This window comes from Hippocampus bargibanti, linkage group LG09 (assembly GCF_051943395.1).
Source record: "Hippocampus bargibanti isolate YZ-2025 linkage group LG09, ASM5194339v1, whole genome shotgun sequence".
NCBI classification, from domain to species: domain Eukaryota; kingdom Metazoa; phylum Chordata; class Actinopteri; order Syngnathiformes; family Syngnathidae; genus Hippocampus; species Hippocampus bargibanti.
In genome coordinates this window covers 18,712,370-18,734,688 of record NC_142742.1, presented here as the reverse complement: position 1 = coordinate 18,734,688, position 22,319 = coordinate 18,712,370, and the positions used below count along the sequence as shown (strand labels likewise).

Genomic DNA, 22,319 nt, shown 5'->3' with positions numbered 1-22,319 from the left:
TTGCAGGAGAGCAGCCCTTGTGGACAGAGTTTGGATATTCGTTCATCAGAGATAATTTTTACATCTCATAAAAATAAAAGTAAATGTAAAATATTATTTCAAAATGGTACAACATATATTCCGCACTAAAAGCCTCACCTAAAAGCCTCACCTAAAAGCCTTTAATTTACTCAAAAGCTGACCGTGCGCCTTATTATCCAATGCACCTTATATGTGGGCCAAAAAGTTTGCCCACCCATGCGGTAAAGGGTCCTTGAGTGTTCTGAAAGGCACTTATGAATAAATTGTATTATTATTATTATTATTATTATTATTATTATTATTATTATTATTATTATTATTATATAAATAAAATTATTATCCAGCAGTTCCATCTGTTCCTGATGCTATGCCCTGTATAGTTATTTTAGGACTGCAGCCTCTGCCACTCTTGGTTGGGTTTTGACCTTGGATGATGTTCTTGATTAAGTGTTGTTTTCTAGACCTCTCAACATTGTTCGTCATTTTTAGTATTATCTTTAATTAGTCATCTGATCTTGCTCTTGTTTTTCACGTAAATCAGATTTGTGTCATTTCATTTGTTTTCTAGTTTCTTATCACGTTTCCTTTTGCAAGCGCCTTTAGTTCCGTTTCGTGTTTTGGACTTTGTCAATTCTGTTTTATTTTTAGTTTTTTTTTTTCTTTTTTTTTGATCAGTAAACATTTAGTTTTCTCGCATTTTATCTTCATCTGGTATCCAAAACATGATTCAAATCATTTTAAACCCTGTCATGAACAGTGAGTTGCGCTCAGTCTGAAGGCTCAAGCCTGAAAACATGAGTTCACAGATTTTAGCATCAAGATAAAAGTGCTTAATTTGAAAAAAAGACTGTCTACAATTTAGGGGTTGAAGGACAACCGACGTCTCCGGACAAGTTGTGTCCATAATTTGTAAAATGGCATCAAATGACTTCTACTGAGCGTATTTTACAAAGCTTCCACCGCATATAGCTATATTTTACGTTTTAAGACTCGTGCTGAATATTCAGGAAGTCTTGTTTTCGAGTTGGTGACGAGTCCGTACGTGACGTCACTAAAGGACCGCACTTTACCGTAAAAAAGACGCATTGTAGCGGTCCTTCCATCACGTCAATGTATTTTGCTCAACTTGTTTGGTATGGGGACCTCATGTTGCACCCAAAAGCCACCAGAAGGCCAGAAGAGGACGTCCAAGCGCCATATAAGGAATTTATCAGCCTGTGGAAACGGAGGTGGCCACAGGAGGTCGCCATTTTGTGCCTCTTTTTCTGGGTGAGAGATTTTCCCCCAATGTTGCTTCAAAATGGCACAAATAAATTCTTTAATTGATTGCAAACATATATGATTTCCTCTTCAGAACTATTTGAATCATATTCATAACTGGATGTGGAACAAGAAAGCATATTATCCGAATCTGAAGCCATTGTTTTGATTCACTTGCAATGCAAGACGTCTAGGCGTGATGTCACGAACTGGGGGCGGGACTTTTTGAAAATGCCCAACTCGCAGCTCAATTTTTTTGCAGATTTTGGACACTTTAAGTCATTTTTATTGGTGTTTTGCATTTGTCTAAAAATATCATCCTGCGTGTTTTGGGTATTTTAGATGCTATAAAACTTTTTTTCTGATGTCAGTTAAAAAACAAAAAAGTGACGTCGGTTGTCCTTTAAAGCATTGTAATCTGAAATGTAAATTGATTACTTGATTTAATAATCTTACTATTAAAAAAAATAGGCACAAAGCTGCACAGCAAGTGGTTGGATGGAAAATAATGATATGATTTTGTTACATATGAGGTGTATCAGAAAAGGTACACAACTAAGGTCACAAAAAAAGCCAATTGCCTTGCATCATATCACGTGATGTACTTTAACTGAAAAATCTGCCGATTAAATTGCCGAATGATAAACTTTCCAGCATCAATAAAAGTCAAAATACAGTAAAGTCTCGTTATATCGATATCGGATATATTGATAGTCCCGGTTATATCGATACTATTTCTATGCACGCACGGAGAAAATTACATGCAAACAGGGTCGGATATATCGATAGTCCCGGTTATATCGATATTTTTTCGGACTCCCTTAAATATCGATATAACGAGACTTTACTGTATTTGATTGTTTTCCCTTTCTTGTTCCCCAACTGTCAGATTCTCACCGAAATGAATCATGATTTAGTGTTTACTAAAATGCACGCTTGACAACATATGAACTAAAACTGCCGATTCTAAGTTACCAGAAAAAAACAATGCATGAAACCAAACGTGCTTGCAAAGGCCAGGTTCAACAGAACACACAAAATACTCAAACAAAATATCCTCAAATCCAGTCATATGAAAACAAACAGCAAATGCCAGACAGAAACGCCCTTCATACCAGCTGGAGCTTGTGCACAATCAAGGCAGAGCATGACACAAACCATTAACAAAAATTGAAGATGTTATAATTTACTACCAATAAAAAAAACAGATCAAATGGATTCCTTCATTATTTTATGGAAAATTATGAAAATTGAAAATTATGAAAATCATGGAAATTATTTTTGGGAAATTGTGCAACACACATTTATTGGGTATGACCATCAACAACCAAATAGACAAAAATAATTAATTTGGACTGTTACAAGCAATGCTCTGGTGAGCAGCAAATCACAGAGAGGCATTGAACAGGACTATTTATTTAAACCTCCCAAAACAGTACAAGGTAAATCAACCACACTAAGAATACTAAGAACACTAAGAATATCCTTTCATCACTTTGCTGCTGTGAAATGTAAATTTCTCCACTGTGAGACTAATAAAGGCATATCCAATCCAATCCAATACAATCCAATCCAATAGTACGAGACAAAAATTGGCACGTTTCATGTTTGTGGTCAGCCCAAGGCCAAAATATCAAGGCATTTTTTTCTATTGAGAGCACATGCTTTGAAGAAAACAAAAATGTGATGTGGCTTTGAGTTGAACACAATGTTATGGGATTGTTAAATACAAAATAGATTACAAAGACTTTGGCACAGTACTGGAGATTTAACTGGTCATGTCCGATTGCGTTGTGTTGAAGATCAGCAGCATTTTTTGTATTGTAATTTTTAAAATGTATTTTTTAGTTGTATAATGTATTTTTTATTATTTTCTAATTTATTTTCTTATTTTTATTTTGTATTATTTAATTATGTTTTTTTTAATTATTCATGATTATTTTTTTCTATTTGTATTTTGTCATCTTCCTTACCGCTTTATCCACATGAGGGTTGTGGGGGGTGCTGAATTGGTTGCCAGCCAATCACACACAGAGACAAACAGCCCTTCACTGTCACACTCACACCTCGGGACAATTTGTAATCTTCACACACCCTGCCATGCATGTTTTTGGAATGTGGAAGGAAACCGGAGGACCTGGAGAAAAAACCACGTTGGCTCGGGAAGACTATGCACACTCCACACGGGATTTGAACTCACGACCACAGTACTGTGAAGTTGCTGTGCTCATCACTCGATTACCGGGCCACCTAATAATATAATATAATATAATATAATATAATATAATATAATATAATATAATATAATATAATATAATATAATATACAGTAAAGTCTCGTTTTATCGATATCGTTTATATTGATAATACTGCTTATTATGACACTATTTTCATTTCTCGTGGACATTTCTAGTCTTTTTATGTATAATTAGTTCCGTTTAGTACGATTCGTGGTTTTTACGATAATCCGGGTAGTACGGTGCTCTTTTTCATCTCCCGCCGGCCATTTTGCTATGTTTATATCGATACAAAAGATACTTAAGGTGAATCGATATTTGCTTAGGGGTTTCTACACAGTACCACCATTATCGAAATCTGTATCGGTCGTGCTGTTGGTCGACTTGGTCGCGTTACTTGGTCGCGTGACTTGGTCGCGTGACTTGGTCACGTGACCAGCTCCCGTGTCTTGCAGTGGAGACGCCATATTGCTACGGTCTTCAACCATAGCAAAACGAAAGAATTGTGACCTCGGAAGGAAATACAAGGCAACCGTGGCTGTTGAGGAGAATCCAACACGAAATTAAAGCCAAGTATGCCCCAGAAGATTCCCACAATGACGAGGATGACGAGGATGAAGAACCAACAAAGACACAAGCGTTGCAAGGTGTTACGGACATACAATCTTACTTAGAATCCAGAGAAAATGCATCAGGTTTTTTAGAAATGTTAAACAAGATTGAATAGTTTGTGTTAAAAGGTGAAAATGCATGGGAAGCAGAACAAGATTGAAGATTTTTTAAATTGCATAATAAGATGTAAGCGTTGCAGTTTCCCTGATGCAGTGTTATGTACATGTACACTGTACTGTACATGAATGCAATCGTTTTTTGCAACAATGTTTATTGTTTTGTCTGCTGAAGCGTGATGATTTTGAAAATTACTGTACATTGCTGCTGTGAAATGTAAATTTCTCCACTGGGAGACTAATAAAGGCAAATCCAATCCAATATATATATATATATATATATATATATATATATATATATATATATATATATATATATATATATATATATATATATATATATATATATATATATATATATATATATATATATATATAGTAAAGTCTCGTTATAACAATATTCTCGGGAGTCGGAAAAAATATCGATATAACCGGACTATCGATATATAGATCCTGCGGCATGTAAATTTTCTCCTTGCGTTCATAGAAATAGTATCGTAATAAGCAGTACTATCGATATAACCAATATCGATATAACGAGACTTTACTGTATATATTTCAACAGTACGGAGTTAAAAAAACATTTACATTTAAAGCCACCATTGTTTTTGTTTCATGCATGTAACTGCTGCGCAGGTATGAGGCTGCACTATCAATATACCTCATGTTATTATTGCGTTTGTGATTTGTACTGTCTTTTTAATGAATGTATTCATTTTATTGTTTATTGTATAATATTTGCTCCATGTAGAGCACTGATTCCCACCCCTATTTCCAATTTTATTGGACGCTCTCCTACTAATCTGACTGAAATCTTACACTATAAATACCCACTATAAATGTGTTTGGGCCTTTTCCAAGCGTGTTCAACGCTTGGTAGATTTTTTTTTTTCTAAAAGTTACTAACACAATGATTGGCATGATTACAGTGTGTAATTCTTCATTATTTAACAGACTTATTTGGAAAATATGTGAAGAAAACACAATGTATGTGGTTGTTTTGCTTAAATATCAGTTGACTTAACAGGTACCAAGTGCCATCTAGATTAATCCTGCCTGGGCAGAGAGAAGTAATCTATTTAGAGGCACAGTGATTAAACAACAGGTCATTAGTTTAAGGGAAAAACCAGTTCGGCATTTATCTGCATAGACTCTACACTGTTTGTTTACTATGTCCACCCACAAAATGTTAATTGTACTGTTGATGGTCTTAATGTCCAGTATTAGGTCTGTGTAAGCTCTCAGTCGTACAGGAGTGGTCCATCGATGAGGTTTCTTCAGCCGTCATCTGTACAAATTGAAGAAACCTTCTCATCGATGTCCAGTATTAGGTAACAATTTTCCATTTTCTGAACATTTAAAGGACAACCGACATCTCCGAACAAGATGTGTCCATAATTTGTAAAATTGCTTCAAATGACTTCTACTGAGCGACTTTCTGAAAATGCCCAATTCGCAGCTCATTTTTTTGCAGATTTTGGACACTTTAAGTCATTTTTATTGGTGTTTTGTATTTCAATAAAAATATCATACTGCGTGTTTTGGGTATTTTAGATGATATAAAACATTTTTCTGATGTCAGTTAGGAAACAAAAAAGTGATGTCGTTGTCCTTTAAGGGTCACATAGCTACAGAATAACCAAAATGTGCAAATACAGTAAAGTCTCGTTATATCGATATCGGATATATCGATAGTCCCGGTTATATCGATACTATTTCTATGCACGCACGGAGAAAATTACATGCAAACAGGGTCGGATATATCGATAATCCCGGTTATATCGATATTTTTTCGGACTCCCTTGAATATCGATATAACGAGACTTTACTGTATCTTGCCAAATGGAACGGTGGTGTCTTAGTTTTATATTTGAAACCTTTACTTTTTGGGGGGTCTCTTTTTTGTCACAATGTCGTGAGTGTGACATGCACACACCCACAGATATGTCTCCTCCACTCTGCACATCTCTCCTGCAGATAGAGACAGAGCCGTGGGTTTGTCTTCATAGCTGATTTGGAGGGAGAAGCAAGTTAAAAGATGCTCCAAAATAAGTCTGCTTCGCCTGCTATATTAAAGCCTCCTCGCTAAACATCATCATCAAAGAGTTGAGAGAGTTGAGAGCTGAGAGTGTGACAGACAGGTTGGTGATTGTGAAAAGTTCAAATAAGATAGTTTCAAAAGGTGTGAATTGTTTGTCGAAACACAAGATGTTTTCCACTAGTTGTATTTCACAAAATCATGAATCAAGTCAAGTCCGTTTCCAGGCCACACAGGTCTATAAAGGACAATTTAAAGGACAACCGACATCTCCGAACAAGTTGTGTCCATAATTTGTAAAATGGCTTCAAATGACTTCTACTGAGTGTATTTTACAAAGATTACACTGCATACAGCTATATTTTACGTTTTAAGACTCGCGCTGAATACTCCGGAAGTCTTGTTTTTGAGTTGGTGACGAGTCCTCACCCTATGTCACTGAAGGAACGCCCCTGACCGAAAAAGGACACATTGTAGCAGTCCTTCCATCACGTCAATGCATTTTGCTGTACTTGTTTGGTCTGAAAATTTCGGGTTTCACTAAAAAGAGGCAGAAGAGGGCGACAAAGCTCCGTGTAAGGAATTAATCAGCCTGTGGAAAAGGGCTGATTAATTCCTGACACTGAGCGTTTGTGACCATTTTCTGCCTCTTTTTCAGTGCTACATCCCCCCCCCCCTGTTGCCTCAAAATGGCACAGAATAAATTATTTAATCGATTGCAAACATTTATGCTTTCCTCTTCAGAACTATTTGAATCTTATTCATAACTACATGAGTAACAAGAAAGCATATTCTCTGAATCTGAAGCCATTGTTTTAATTCTCCAGGCAAGACGTCTTGGGGTGACGCCACGAACAAGGGGGCGGGACCTTCTGAAACCGGCCACTTCCGGATTCATTTTTTTGCAGATTTTGGACACTTTGTCATTTTTATTGGTGTTTGGCATTTGATTAAAAATATCATACTGCCTGTTTTGGATACTTTAGATGCTATAAAACGTTTTTCTGATGTCAGTTAGGAAACAAAAAAGTGACGTCGGTTGTCCTTTAAAGCATTGTAATCTGAAATGTAAATTGATTACTTGATTTAATAATCTTACTATTAAAAAAAATAGGCACAAAGCTGCACAGCAAGTGGTTGGATGGAAAATAATGAATGAAAATAATAATGCGAACCAGACTCTGACATCGGTCATATAGGGACCGAACGGCCCGTATCAGCCGCTCCTGTACCCCATACTCCCGAAGTACCCTCCACAGAACTCCACGAGGGACACAGTCAAACGCTTTCTCCAAGTCCACAAAACACATGTAGAGTGGTTGGGCGAATTCCCATGCGCCCTCGAGGACCCTGCTAAGGGTGTAGAGCTGGTCCACTGTTCCGCGGCTGGGACGAAAACCACACTGTTCCTCCTCAATCTGAGGCTCGACTTTCCGACGGACCCGCCCCTCTAGGACCCCTGAATAGACCTTTCCAGGGAGGCTGAGGAGTGTGATACCCCTGTAGTTGGAACACACCCTCCGGTCCCCCTTTTTAAAAAGGGGGACCACCACCCCGGTCTGCCAATCCAGAGGCACTCTCCCCGATGACCACGCAATGTTGCAGAGGCGTGTCAGCCAGGACAGCCCCACAACATCCAGAGCCTTTAGGAACTCCGGTCGGATCTCATCCACCCCCGGGGCCTTGCCACCGAGGAGCTTTTTAACCACCTCGGTGACTTCAGTCACAAGGATCGGAGGGCCCACCTCGGAGTCCCCAGACACTGCTTCCTGCAAGGAAGGCGTGTTGGTGGAGTTGAGGAGGTCTTCGAAGTACTCTGCCCACCGGTTCACGACGTCTCGAGTCGAAGTCAGCAGCTCCCCACCCTCACTGTACACAGTTTTAGTGGTGCACTGCTTTCCCCTCCTGAGACGCCGGATGGTGGACCAGAATTTCCTCGAAGCGGTCCGGAAGTCGGCTTACATGGCCTCACCGAACTCTTCCCATGCCCGTGTTTTTGCCTCGGCGACCACAGAGGCTGCATTCCGCTTGGCTAGTCGATACGTGTCAGCTGTCTCAGGAGTCCCACAGGCTATATAAGCCCGGTAGGACTCCTTCTTCAGCTTTACGGCATCCCTTACTACTGGTGTCCACCAGCGAGTACGGGGATTGCCTCCACGACAGGCACCAACCACCTTACGGCCGCAACTCTGATTTGCCGCCTCAACAAGGGAGGTACGGAACATGGTCCATTCGGACTCAATGTCCCCCACCTCCCCCGGGACATGTGTATAGTTCTGCCGGAGGTGGGAGTTGAAACTCCTTCTGACAGGGGATTCTGCCAGACGTTCCCAACAAACCCTCACAACACGTTTGGGTCTTCCAGGTCGGACTGGCATCTTCCCCCACCAACGGAGCCTACTCACCACCAGGTGGTGATCAGTTGACAGCTCCGCCCCTCTCTTCACTCGAGTGTCCAAAACATGAGGCCGCAAATCCAATGATACAACTATAAAGTCAATCATCGAACTGCGACCAAGGGTGTCCTGGTGCCACGTGCACATATGGATACCCTTATGTTTGAATAAAGTGTTTGTTATAGACAATCCGTGTTGAGCACAGAAGTCTAATAACAAGACACCACTCCTGTTCTGATCGGGGGGGCCATTCCTCCCAATCACGCCCTTCCAGGTCCCACTGTCATTGCCCACATGAGCATTGAAATCGCCCAGCAGAACAAGGGAGTCCCCAGGGGGAGCGCTCTCCAGCACACCCCCTAAGGTCTCCAAAAAGGATGGGTACACTGAACTGCTGTTTGGTGCATATGCACAGACAACAGTCAGAACCCGTCCCCCCACCTGAAGGCGGAGGGAAGCAACCCTTTCGTCTACTGGGGTAAATCCCAATGTACAGGCGGCGAGTCGGGGGGCAATAAGTATGCCGACACCTGCTCTACGCCTCTCACCGTGGGCAACTCCAGAGTGGAAGAGAGTCCAACCCCTCTCGAGAGGGCTGGTACCGGAACCCAGGCTGTGTGTGGAGGCAAGCCCAACTATGTCGAGTCGGAACTTTTCAACCTCGTGCACCAGCTCAGGCTCCTTCCCTGTAAGAGAGGTGACATTCCACGTCCCCAGAGCTAGCTTCTGCAGTCGAGGGTCGGACCGCCAGGGTCCCCGCCTTTGGCTGCTGCCCAGCTTACATTGCACCCGACCCCTCTGGCCCCTCCCATGGGTGGTGAGCCCTTGAGAAGGGGGACCCACGTTTCCTCTTCGGGCTGAGCCCGACCGGGCCCCATGGGTGTAGGCCCGGCCACCAGGTGCTCGCCAACGAGCCCCATCTCCAGGCCTGGCTCCAGAGAGAGGCCCCGGTGACCCGCGTCCGGGCAAGGGAAAACTAGATCCATTTGTCTTTCTCATCATACGGGGTCTTCTGAGTCGTACTTTGTCTGGTCCCTCACCCAGGACCTGTTTGCCATGGGTGACCCTACCAGGGGCATGAAGCCCCAGACAACCTAGCTCCTAGGATCATTGGGACACACAAACCCCTCCACCACGGTAAGGTGACGACTCATGGACTCATTATATAAACCAAATACACCTAATAGATAGCACTGTTGTATGCATTGTGCAAGTGTTGAAAGAGATGAAAATGCAACAGAATGTAACACGGCCAAACAACATAATTTCATCTCGAAGTTTAACAAGTACAAATTATTTGGTGACAAGCAAGCTTATTCCCAACTGATTGCAATTTAACAAGGACATAAATCACAAATGTCGTTTCAAAATGAGGGTAGTCATGCTGAAATCATTAGGGCGGGGCGAGATAGCCAATATCAGGGATGTTAAACACAATTTTGGCGCAGGCGAATTGTAGTTACTGCTTCACTTCACTATTTCAGTTACTGTAATGACAATGCAGTTGTTCTTTCTTGGATATAAGTGAGCTTTAAAATGTTTGGTGTGGGTATTAAGAAGCATCATGGCATTTTATTTGCTTTCACAGGCCATGATTTGGCCCCTGGACATGTTACGGCTTGTCGTGTGACTCAATTCAAACACGACAAAGCATGGCTGGATGTGGACACGCACTGCCGGGCACCGAGTGTCACCCTGGACGGCCACCTGGAAAGAGGGCTTAGCCCAAACATGGGCAAACTACTGCCCGCGGGCCACATACGGCCCGTTAGGCTTTTTAATCCGGCCCGCCGAACTTGCCCAAATTATAGTACAAACAGTGTCTTAAACACGACAAAAAGTTAGCGAATAACAGGGCAGATAACTGAAAAGTTGCCTGCCCATTTTTCACAACTTGAGGCACAATGAGACAACTAATCACATTAAAAAACATTGTAACAAAGTATAAAGTTTTTTTTTTTAAATCAAGAATGCACCTACTACAAATGCTACCTTGCTTAATTTACGGTAAATGTGCATGGCTGTAGATTTTGCTGCAGTAGTCCATTGTCATTGCGGTGCACAATGCAACGTTTGCATTGCTTCCTACGAGCCACTAAGCCCCTTTCATAAATCTCACGTACACTTTACAGTCACGGTTTAATGTAAATTTACGTTTTGTAGCGTCACATATGTTGTTAGCTTCTTTTGAATCTTTCTTCTGGGCTGAGGTTCTGTGCATCTATTTTGGAAAATGACATGCAATTGCACGACTTTATAACGCTTGCGAAAGTCCGGAAGAAAGAAGCAGGCTTCTGATTGGCTGCCGTGCCGAGTATGCAAATTTCAACTGCAGGTACTCTATGTTTGAGTGCTCGGCGACGGTACACGTGTATTGTTTGCGCGTGAAGGCGAGGGCGTCAGTGAGGAGTTTGTTAAGCGCGCGGTCAGGACAAACCATCTATGATTTGGCGGAATTTAACACAAGTAGGTATTATTGAGCTTGAATATTTCGTTGTGTAATAATATGTTTTGACCTTCGATGGAAACTTATTAAAAACAGACGCAATCTTGATAAATCACAGTGCATATGTTATTTTAATCTATTTCCATTTCCGCCTCCAAGTATCTGCAAAATAGTATGTAAACGCCATATTCCTTGAGACAAATTTATTAACTGATCAGGTATATTTTTCACATTTGAAAGACAGTTATAATATAATATAATAAATTGGGTTGTAGTGTTCTGACTGTGCTATGAGGTTTGTACATACTACATTTAAAGGACAACCGGCACCATTTTTTGTTTTTGTTTCCCACTGACATCAGAAAAACGTTTTATAGCATCTAAAATACTCAAATCAGGCAGGCTGATATTCTTAGTTAAATGAAAAACACCAATAAAATGACTTCAAAATGAATCTGCGCAGAACCCTCAAACCCTCAAGCTTCCTGGCCTCTGGTAGAGGACCCGAGCTAAAATGGGGGACAGACACCACCCATGGGGGGTGAGACGAGGATACACATATATATATATATATATATATATATATATATATATATATATATATATATATTGCTACTAAAATAGAATTTTCAATGGAAATCTTATGAGCATTCTTTGGATATGATATAGCTCAAATTGCAACAAAATTCAATTCAGGATGTAATAATTATTCAGATGGCGATCGTCAGTTTCAGAAGGTCCCAGCCCCTGTTCGTGACGTCACGCCAAGACGTCTTGCCTTTGATCGAGAATCAAAACAATGGCTTCAGATTCGGAGAAGATGTTTTCTTGTTACTCATCCAGTTATGAATATGATTCAAATAGTTCTGAAGAGGAAAGCATAAATGTTTGCAATTGATTCCAGGAGTCCTCCCATATCAATTCGAGCCGTCAATGACAGCAATGTAGCACCCGGATAACGCAGAAGATTGTGCCCAAGCTCCGTTGGAAATGGGCTGATTTGTCAGCTGGGAACCTGAAATGCATTGTATGTCGCTTTCTCGGTCAGGGGCGGTCCAAACGTGACGTCACATGGTGATCGTCATCAACTCGAAAACAAGACTTCATGAATATTCAGCGGAAGTCTTAAAACGTAAACTATAGCTATATGCCGTGGAATCTTTGTAAAATACGCTCAGTCGAAGTCATTTGAAGTGATTTTATAAATTATGGACATAACTTGTTCAGAGTATTTCCGGCCCAAACACTCCCTCCAAATGCTCCTGGCCCGGCCCCTCTGTCAATTTTTAGAACCCAATGCGGCCCGCGAGTCAAAAAGTTTGCCCACCCGGGCTTAGCCTGACATGGACGTGGCATGGCTCGTCGTGGACGTGAGTGTGACCTGATTCACACAATCACATGACGAAGCATGGCTCGACGTGGACGTTGCACTGCCAGGCACAAGGTGGAAATGAGACCGGTCCGTTGTACCTGCGGGATCCTATGGTAGGTCGGGTCAAGGTGGTGATGGTGACGGATGGCAAGAAAGCAAGCAGGAGGGAGCAGCAGGGTGTATTTGACAAATTGTATTAAAATAAAGTCAGCAGGAACAAAGTCTCAAACATCAAAGTAATCTGAATATAAAAGTAAAAAGTATCAAATAAAACCATTAGTAAAAATCTACCAAGAAGAAACAAACCTGACAGGGTGGAGCGAACACAGACAATGACACGACACGGAATGGTCGTGCCGGGAGTCCTTTTAACTGCCACTGATTGGAACGACCAAAACCTGTGCAGCTGCAGGCGGGGCCGACAGCGGCACCCGTTGGTCGCCAACCAGAACGTGACAACGCCCAGGCCTGACTGGCATCAATAACGCATTATCTCATTGCGGTTGCAGACTTAAATATCACCGACCATGATCTAAGCTTCAGCAAGATGGTCTATTCCGACATGTATTTTGACAGTAAAGACAGAGGAGCCGTAAAGTGTGATGGCAGTTGTTATTCTATGATGAATATAGTTTTTTTTTTGAAATTCAGTTTTTGTCTGTGCTTCAGTGAACAAAATAATATGGTGAAGAAGTTTCACATTGTGTTGCTGTACTTTTTCCCCACCACTATTAGCCTCGAATCTATGAGCCTAAAAATGTTAGCCTTTGGCTAAAGTTGGATCTGCTACCTGCCACTCAGCCTACTTGCAGAGCAATACTCCATCTTAAATTAGCATATTGTCAACTATACATTGATTTAGCCTTTGAATTCTCTTTGGATTGGATTTTATTGGATTTACATTGGTCTTGCAGTGGAGAAATGTCATTTCACAGCAGCAAAGTTATGAAAGTAAGATGAATGGAAAGATAGAAGTACAAAAACAACATACAGAAGCTGCTGGAAAGGCAGCCGCTCTCCCGGCGCCATCTCTAAGTCAAAAGAACGAAATAACTAAATAACAATAATATGACAACAAAAAGGCACAGGCAGTCATTCATTCTTAAGCAATTTCTGTACCATCCTTGTTACATGAAGCAGCTTATTTGCTTATTTGCTTTGCTTATTTTACATTTGTTTGCACATGTATGTGCCAAGACTGTATACGTTACAAGACTGTATACGTTACAATCAGTATTGTGAGTTAACAAATTAGTGGGAAGTAATTTCCATCCATTCATTTTCTGATCCGCTTTATCCTCAAAAAGGTCTCAGAGGCTGCTGGCGCCTATCACCGCCATCTTTGGGCAGTAGACGTGAGAGACTGATCGCAGCACATTCAGTAATTTTCCTCACAAAATGCAAACAATCTATAAGTGTTGGCAGGTCCACAAACGTATTCTAATTATTATCAACTTTTCCAAATGTGACTTTTTTCAAATGTGACATTGACACCAAAGCTCTTTGCAAATTTTAGCGAGCATTCATGGTCACCAACATTCTTGCTCACATTCATACTCTCTCCTCTCTTAGTTGTGTTTATTTCGCTCTGCATCTCAGCAGCGAAATAAATTGAATTAGAGCTCCACCATCCACTCTGCAGGATCCTGCTACCCTCTGTCAGATATTTAAAGAGAGAGTGAATGAAAGCGGCTGCTGAAAGCTGAGATAAACAGAGGGCAAGAAGAAAGATGCTGTAATAAAAATCCCCCTGGCCAGACAAAGAACACTCTTAACAGCCTCTATTTCCTTGTATTATAGGACTGATAGCAGTCAACATGTTTGTTTTTTTCTGAGCAAGGGTGGGGGTATACTACAAAAAAGATGGTGTCCTAAGTGGCTGAAGTTTGCTGAAAAAAGAGAAGACAATGAAAAGTAATTAATCCCCAATGTTTTAAAAGTATAGACCGAAAAACCACCGTACAACGTTATCATAAGAATAGGTTCTGCTAACAACAATGGTTAAACATCGCTTCTCTCCAACACAAAAAACTGTCAGTTCCTAAGTATCACTGACATGAACATACTTTCCAACACCAATTACCATGTTTTCCGGTGTATAAGACACCACCAATGAATGGTGTATTTTCAAACATGTTCTATATATAAGGGGCACCGGACTATAAGACACACCACCAATGAATGGTGTATTTTCAAACATGTTCTATATACAAGGGGCATTATAAGGCGAACCTTCAATGAATGAAAAAGGGTTTTCCAAATGTAACATATAAATACATAAATGTTTCCATATACTGTATAAGGCATACCACATTATAAGGTAGCGGCTAATTGTTTTACGTGGAGAAATGGAGTCGTGATAATGAGTTTCGAGACCTGTGGTGACTCAATATTACTTCACATATAAGGCACACCTGCGTATGAGGTGCAGGGTCATCTTTTGAAGAAAATGAAGGCTTTTGGGTATGCCTTATAGTCCGGTAAATATGGTACTATTTTGTTATTTGGCGCTGTCTTGTGGCATATAATATCATGACAGATAAAGCAAGTAAATATCAAATAGGTTAGTTTTTCAATAAATAGCCGAGGAGGGTGTACACAAGTAATAAATATGAAAGGTTTCATTTCTGAAGAGTTATCTGTGAACGGGCGGTATTTCACTGTAAAAGAGCACCAAACACATCTGGAAAACTTTTTCCCTACCCGCTGATGCAATTTTTGAAGCCGTGGTTATCACCAAAGTAGACAGATAAGCACCTGCTATAGGAGCAACAGCCAAACAGTGGGAGTATTGATTCCAGAAACATCTATGAAATTGGACAAGGCTTTCTTGATTGCCTTGTACCATTGTTCAGTCAAAACTGCAGCTTTTTATTTTGAAGTTATTTCAAATGCAAACTACTCTTTTTACATGTCAGTAAGACCCTTACGTATATAAAAAATAAATGAAAGTTAAAATTTCTTCACATGCTTAGTGACACTCTTTCTCGTGCCAGAAAACGTTTGCACAGTGCTTTTTTTATTCATGGAACATTAGCAACATCATGAGCTGTTTGTGTGGATATATTAATGACGTGTATAAATCAATACAAGTTAATGTACCTGGAAAAACGTGTACAATTTTCAATATTTAGCTTGTAGTAGACGTGCACATTCCACCATGACGTCCCTGATCCACTGCTGAAAAGGACACTTTGATCCTCTCCTCTTTCATCTAGAACTGCTTCATGTAACAAAGAGACAAAAACAACATACAGAAGCTGCTGGAAAGGCAGCCGCTCTCCCGGCGCCATCTCTAAGTCAAAAGAACGAAATAACTAAATAACAATAATATGACAACAAAAAGGCACAGGCAGTCATTCATTCTTAAGCAATTTCTGTACCATCCTTGTTACATGAAGCAGCTTATTTGCTTATTTGCTTTGCTTATTTTACATTTGTTTGCACATGTATGTGCCAAGACTGTATACGTTACAAGACTGTATACGTTACAATCAGTATTGTGAGTTAACAAATTAGTGGGAAGTAATTTCCATCCATTCATTTTCTGATCCGCTTTATCCTCAAAAAGGTCTCAGAGGCTGCTGGCGCCTATCACCGCCATCTTTGGGCAGTAGACGTGAGAGACTGATCGCAGCACATTCAGTAATTTTCCTCACAAAATGCAAACAATCTATAAGTGTTGGCAGGTCCACAAACGTATTCTAATTATTATCAACTTTTCCAAATGTGACTTTTTTCAAATGTGACATTGACACCAAAGCTCTTTGCAAATTTTAGCGAGCATTCATGGTCACCAACATTCTTGCTCACATTCATACTCTCTCCTCTCTTAGTTGTGTTTATTTCGCTCTGCATCTCAGCAGCGAAATAAATTGAATTAGAGCTCCACCATCCACTCTGCAGGATCCTGCTACCCTCTGTCAGATATTTAAAGAGAGAGTGAATGAAAGCGGCTGCTGAAAGCTGAGATAAACAGAGGGCAAGAAGAAAGATGCTGTAATAAAAATCCCCCTGGCCAGACAAAGAACACTCTTAACAGCCTCTATTTCCTTGTATTATAGGACTGATAGCAGTCAACATGTTTGTTTTTTTCTGAGCAAGGGTGGGGGTATACTACAAAAAAGATGGTGTCCTAAGTGGCTGAAGTTTGCTGAAAAAAGAGAAGACAATGAAAAGTAATTAATCCCCAATGTTTTAAAAGTATAGACCGAAAAACCACCGTACAACGTTATCATAAGAATAGGTTCTGCTAACAACAATGGTTAAACATCGCTTCTCTCCAACACAAAAAACTGTCAGTTCCTAAGTATCACTGACATGAACATACTTTCCAACACCAATTACCATGTTTTCCGGTGTATAAGACACCACCAATGAATGGTGTATTTTCAAACATGTTCTATATATAAGGGGCACCGGACTATAAGACACACCACCAATGAATGGTGTATTTTCAAACATGTTCTATATACAAGGGGCATTATAAGGCGAACCTTCAATGAATGAAAAAGGGTTTTCCAAATGTAACATATAAATACATAAATGTTTCCATATACTGTATAAGGCATACCACATTATAAGGTAGCGGCTAATTGTTTTACGTGGAGAAATGGAGTCGTGATAATGAGTTTCGAGACCTGTGGTGACTCAATATTACTTCACATATAAGGCACACCTGCGTATGAGGTGCAGGGTCATCTTTTGAAGAAAATGAAGGCTTTTGGGTATGCCTTATAGTCCGGTAAATATGGTACTATTTTGTTATTTGGCGCTGTCTTGTGGCATATAATATCATGACAGATAAAGCAAGTAAATATCAAATAGGTTAGTTTTTCAATAAATAGCCGAGGAGGGTGTACACAAGTAATAAATATGAAAGGTTTCATTTCTGAAGAGTTATCTGTGAACGGGCGGTATTTCACTGTAAAAGAGCACCAAACACATCTGGAAAACTTTTTCCCTACCCGCTGATGCAATTTTTGAAGCCGTGGTTATCACCAAAGTAGACAGATAAGCACCTGCTATAGGAGCAACAGCCAAACAGTGGGAGTATTGATTCCAGAAACATCTATGAAATTGGACAAGGCTTTCTTGATTGCCTTGTACCATTGTTCAGTCAAAACTGCAGCTTTTTATTTTGAAGTTATTTCAAATGCAAACTACTCTTTTTACATGTCAGTAAGACCCTTACGTATATAAAAAATAAATGAAAGTTAAAATTTCTTCACATGCTTAGTGACACTCTTTCTCGTGCCAGAAAACGTTTGCACAGTGCTTTTTTTATTCATGGAACATTAGCAACATCATGAGCTGTTTGTGTGGATATATTAATGACGTGTATAAATCAATACAAGTTAATGTACCTGGAAAAACGTGTACAATTTTCAATATTTAGCTTGTAGTAGACGTGCACATTCCACCATGACGTCCCTGATCCACTGCTGAAAAGGACACTTTGATCCTCTCCTCTTTCATCTAGAACTGCTTCATGTAACAAAGAGGGCACAGCAAGTATGGAAAAACGAATGACTGTCTTTGTGTTGTCATATTCCGATCCAATTAGAATCCAGCAATTAACTGATGAATCACAATTAAAAATTGGCCATCTACAGAATCAGAATCAGAATCAGAATCAGAATACCTTTATTCGTCCCGCAATGGGGAAATTTGCAGTCCACAGTAGCAATTGAAGAGGGATGGGGTTGGGGTGGGAGTGAAAGGATAGAAAACAAGATATTCTAAGCATCTTTGAACTCTTTCAACAGTAGCCAAAATGGAACTGTATAGTGCCACTTAGCAGTTTTTTTTGACAACGATACTAGTGCAGCGTGTTCTACCGGAAACAAATTCCTTGTGTGTTCTACATACTTGGCAATAAAGATGATTCTGATTCTGATTCTGATTCTGATAACAAAATAAAAATGTCAACTGTATACTGTGCAAATGTAGATGTGCAAAAACCGTTCTATAAACAAGACTGTACATAGTGCAGAATCAAGAAATGCATTTAGTTATATTGCAACAACCCATATTTACAAGTGTCCAGTTTTTTTTTTTTTCACATGTGATCATTGGGAATTGTGAAGCCTGATAGCAGTCGGTAGGAACGAGCGGCGGTACCTCTCCTTCTTGCAGCGCAAGACAACATGTAATGTTAAATTTGATTTAAAACAAAGATACAAGATGATATTTGATTTAGCATAAAATAAAAATCAAAGATGCACATTGTCAAAAATAAGCATATTTTATGTTGTGATCATGTTTTCACTATAATGCACACATTTGTTCACATTTACAAGAATGGTGTGTGTGGGTTTTCATGATATTGTACTTTCAGTTGATAAATTTTTCATGCACATAGGGTTTTTAGGGACTTTTAAAGGGAGAAAAGTCGCCTGACCCTGTGTGGATGTAGTACATATTTAATGGGTGGATGAAACATGTTTGTCAGATCACGTCTCGCATAAATGTAACACAACATTTCAGAAAAAGAACATCATATTAACAGTCCAAGTTGCTTTGTTATTTCAGGACTTCAATAATGTGATGCAATTGATAGAACCAAGAAGTATTCACTTTACCAGAAAACATTGTTTCAGCAGCATTTTGTCACACACGCTTGAGTAGATGTCTACATATCTATATAACTATAGATCGAGGAGTGTGTGTGTGTTTGTGTGTGTGTGTGTGTGTGCGTGTGTATGTGTGTGTATGTGTGTGTGGGTGCGTGTGTGTGGTTGCATGTGTGTGTGGGCGTGTGTGCGCGCGTGCGTGTCTGTTTGTTGGCACACACACACACACACACACACACACACACACACACACACACACACACACACACACACACACACACACACACACACACACTTTCACACGCATAAACACAAGTGTAAAAACGTGACGCACAACAGCGCGTTTAAGTTCATTTCCTGAAGGAATGGCTGAGCAGATATTGTCCCCCAAGTGTCATCCGTGTGCATTTGAGCCACACACAGCGCGCTGAGACGCGCGCGTCATTTTCTCACACTAGTGTGGTGGAATTTTCGCCTCAGCGCACTGACATCCGGACAAGGATTACGCGTACACTCATACACAAAGGCGCGGGCGCGCGCACACGCACGCACTCTGCACCTGTATAACTTGTACTGCACAAATCCTATGACCTTGGTATGTTCTAATCTCCTCGAGTCACCAATGCACCCCACCCTGCACATCATCTCACGGTAACAACCAACATACCAGTAAGCAAACACTTTCACAGTACCAATAACCATTCCTTCACCGAAATGCTGCACTCAAACGAATACATGTTGAGGCAGGATGACATCTTTGTGTGAATACAATGGAAAGAAAACTACACATTGGAATACCAATGTGAGGGAGTGAAAAAAACTTTACCCCGTTCCAGTACGTACCAGCCGTGGATGGCTTCCTTCGATAACCACGCGTCAGGGCTCGGTTATATCTTCAAATCCCATCGTTTGAGTCACGGTTGGTACTCCACAATTTAGGTTCCAAATGAAAGAATAAGGGCCATTCATGTATGTGCAGTGGAGGTTCGGTGACTATCCCTTGGGGTGAATATAAATCCCGTCTAGATTTAGATTTCAGTCTTCCGAAGGGGTGCGTCCATTCTGCATTCACGCAGCGGTCGACATCGTCCTTCTTCTCGCCTTCGTCTTTTTTGCTCTCTCTCCCTGTTTTTTTTCTGCGCGTTTCATCCCGCCATTCGCAAGGTTAGAAAATAATCCCATTCGAAAGAACTTGACTTGACTTGACGACTTCAGCCGTTGTCCCTGTCCTCCCGTTTTACCCTTGCATCTTCCACTCCGTCTCACCAGTGCTTCCTCACCCACCCCCACACACCCGCCGGTCGCTCTCCTACCGCAGGTGACCCACGAATAATTCCTCTACAGGAGCCCAATATCCTGAGCAAGAACTATTCCAAAATCAGTCAGGTATATAATTAAATAAATGAAAAATATTCAGCTTGGGTGCACCAAAGGGTGTAAAAAGTGCAAAATCACTTTCCACTCGCAATTCTGTTTGTCTCTCGTCGCAGCTGCGAATCTCTGTCAAATCAGCACTGTGTATCTCGACTGTAGTCCGTGGTAGGAAAAAATGAATACATTAACTTGTGAGGAGGAAAAAAACGTTTCGTTTGCAAGCTTACAATGAAATTCGTGTTAGTGTTTCCCCGGCCGTAGACAGGTAAATACCAGAACTCCGCTGATCCTCGCTGCGCGGTGATCGTTTCTCTTGCTCAGTTAATCCACTGAGCGCTTTGGGTAAAAGCAGTCAGACAACGACATTCGGTGAAGTCCATGTCCCGTTGACTTCTCTTCAAAATAAAACATTGGAAAGAAAGACCCAAACATAATCGACGATAAACTCGAATTGAATGGTGTGATAGAGCAGTGTTTTTCAACCTTTTTCAAGCCAAAACACATTTCTTCCGTTGAAATTATCTGGGGGCACACCCCCAGCTGAAAATGTGGGGGGGGGGAGTATTAACTGTTAATGTATGCTTGTTTTCACATTTTTTTATTATATTATTAATAATTAACAATATACCAGCCACAGCATACACAAAACACATAATATGCAACACAATATGACAGTTCATAACATATTGTTAATAACAATTAAATAAAAATATAGATATATAACAATATGTTATATTGGTAATATCAGCTTTTTATCTATCTCTATCTATCAGATATAGCCACAAATAAAAAAAAACACTAAAAAACATAAAATAAAATTAAACACAATAAGATCACCCACCCAACCAATTACTGTCGCTCAAAAGCGATTAGATGCAACATTCCTGGACTGGCCTTCAGAAAATAAAAAAGCAAACGCCCATTGAGACGTATTTAACCTTTATCTTTCAGAGGCAAAGATTGGGGAGAAACAAGACTATGTAGGCTTAAAGCAGGCGTCGGGAACCTTTTTGACTAACAGAGCCTTAAAAGTAAAATATTTAGAAATGTTATTCACTGAGAGCCACACACACATATACACACACACACGCGCGCGCGCACACACACGCACATGCACACACACGCACGCACACACACACTCACACACACACACACACACATACACGCACACACACACACGCACACACACACACACACACACACACACACACACACACACACACACACACATGCATACGCGGACACGCGCGCGCACACGCATGCACTCACCCATGTGAAAATATATACAGGTAACATCCGATTTACAACCGGTGCGAGTTACGACCACCAGCACTTACGACTACGACCGCCAGACCTTTTTTTTTTACTTCTACGGCTGGGACCGGTGGCAGCCCGGCAAGATTTATAATTGAACTGTTTACAGTTTGGTATATACGAGTATTCCATAGAAATATTTAATATATATAATAGTATTCAATAGAAAACAACAGATTGACTTCGTATAATATTCTGTCGTATAAAGTTTGCGTCGGCCATATTGAATACATTTCAATTTACGACCATTTGACTTACGACTGTTTTGTCGGAACAGAACCTGGTTGTAAGTTGTTTTATATATATATATATATATATATATATATATATATATATATATATATATATATATATATATATATATATATATACAGTAAAGTCTCGTTATATCGATATTCAAGGGAGTCCGAAAAAATATCGATATAACCGGGACTATCGATATATCCGATATCGATATAACGAGACTTTACTGTATATAGATATATATCTACATATATATCTATATATATATCTATATATATATATATATATATATATATATATATATATATATATATAT

At 40.2% G+C, this 22,319-nt stretch overlaps 1 protein-coding gene across 1 annotated transcript in view; it reads right to left on the bottom strand.

Moving 5' to 3' along the window:
- lrfn5a (leucine rich repeat and fibronectin type III domain containing 5a) overlaps positions 1-20,751 on the bottom strand; it is a 203,358-nt gene extending 182,607 nt beyond the window's left edge. The window contains exon 1 of the mRNA XM_089005199.1: positions 19,916-20,751. The gene's annotated coding sequence lies outside the window, so the exon portion shown is untranslated. The remainder of the gene's footprint in view (positions 1-19,915) is intronic.
- Between the last annotated feature and the right edge of the window lie 1,568 nt (positions 20,752-22,319).